A 1,881-nucleotide genomic window follows, 5' to 3' on the forward strand; every position below is an offset into this window, starting at 1 on the left:
ATTTGAACTCATTGAGCACTCGAACTGGGATGCGTCCATCCTTTTGCGCCATAGCCAGGGTTTTACCAATAAGTACGTCCGGTGTAGAATTTTGTGTTGCTTCAACAACCCACAATTTGTTTGTCCCACAATCTCCATCAATCTTTGTCCACACAACTACTTCTGACTTCGGTGGAATCTGCTCGCTTTCCTCTAGGATCACTCGCTTGCTGCTGTACGGACCATCATACCCAAACCTAAGGGGCACTTCCATGTTGTTANCTCACATGGTACTTCTCCTAACACTTGGGTGTCCTCACCAGTTGCTGTCCTCAACCTTGCTCCAGGTAATAGCCTTACCTCTTTAGTGACCAAATCAGATCGAATGATGGAATGTGATGCGCCCGTATCCACAGTTAGTACTCGATCATGACCGTCCACATATCCACCAACAGTAACGTTGCTCGCTTTTCTGTGAATTCGCGAGACGGAGATTATGGGGCATTCAATTGCGGGAGCCAGCGCGCGCCCCTTGCTGCTGGCTCGTTTTAGTTTAACGACTGATTGGAGTTGGATTCGTTTCCTTCAGCCCTGCGTTTGCGTCCTGCTGAATTGTTGAGCGCACTGGAACTTGCGCTGCAATCGCGGGCGAAGTGGCCTGGATTTCCACATTTAAAATATTTGCCAGAGCCATGCTTTTTCTCGCCCAGCAATTGGATAATCTTCTTCAGCATTTCATTTGTCTCGTCCGGTGTTTCCACTTCCACGCGATGTGCTTTGTAGGCTGGTCTACTTAGGAGCGCCGCCGTTCCACGCGTCTGAGCATACGAGACGGTTTCAGCAAATGTTGCCTTTGGATTCGCGTACGTCTCTCGCTTGGTATACATGTCCCGCATTCCGTTGATGAACCTCTGGATTTTTACCCTTTCAAGGTGCTCACCAGATGCGTCTCCAATTGCCAAATGAGCCAGCCTTTCAATCTCAGAGGCGAATTCCTGTAAACTCTCCTTGGATTTCTGGCAGCGATTCTCCAGCGCCATCTGGTAACGTCTTTCTTCATAACGTCTTTCCACTGCACCCATTAACGCATCGTAATTGTTCATTTCACAGTCGGGAATAGTCTGCAAAGTTTCCGCTGCAGGTCCTTTCAATGCGACGAATAACGCAGCGGATTTATCCTCCATGCTCCAATGATTTGCTGTAGCGGTCTTCTCAAACTGGTGCTTAAAGACCTGGAAAGGAATAGTGCCATCAAAGGATGGAGTCTTTACCTTGGGAGCGTTCGTCGAATTAGCTGGACGACTCAACTGCAAACCCCGGAGACGATCTTCAAGCTCATCCACCTTAGCTTCGACTTTGTCCTGTTTTTCCTCAATAAGCGCTTCGATTTTATCTTGTCGTTCCTCGATTTTATCCTGTCTCTCTCTGAGTTCCGAATTATTTTTGAATAAATTCTCTTGTAGCTGAGTAATCTTTTCATCTAACTGCGATGACGTGCGTGTTTCCTGCACTTGCAGCTGGGATGAAATCTGTGATATGGCACCCAATAACATGTTCATGTCTATAGCCGTTGACGCACAAGGAGCCTTTCCCTGCTCTTCAAGCTTCGCTGATGTCTGCTCCACATCATTCGATGAACCAGTAACCTCTTCCTTGTCTTTGGTCGTATTTGTCAACGTCGATGCCTTCCTTTTCCATAGCCTCTCGCAACCCTGATAGCAACTCCACTCTTCTACCGGAGGTTGCTAAATTTCGTTTCTCCAACTCCTGCTTGAGTTCCTCAATCTTTAGATCCTGAATTTTTGCCATTTTCAGTAGTTTATTATTCGGGATTTATTTAACAATCCCACTTCTGACACCAATTGTAACGATTATCCTTGAAACCTCGAGGGAGATTCCGTA

Source organism: Rhagoletis zephyria, unplaced genomic scaffold (assembly GCF_001687245.7).
Source record: "Rhagoletis zephyria isolate East Lansing unplaced genomic scaffold, Rhagoletis_zephyria_1.1 Rzeph_scaffold_04389, whole genome shotgun sequence".
NCBI classification, from domain to species: domain Eukaryota; kingdom Metazoa; phylum Arthropoda; class Insecta; order Diptera; family Tephritidae; genus Rhagoletis; species Rhagoletis zephyria.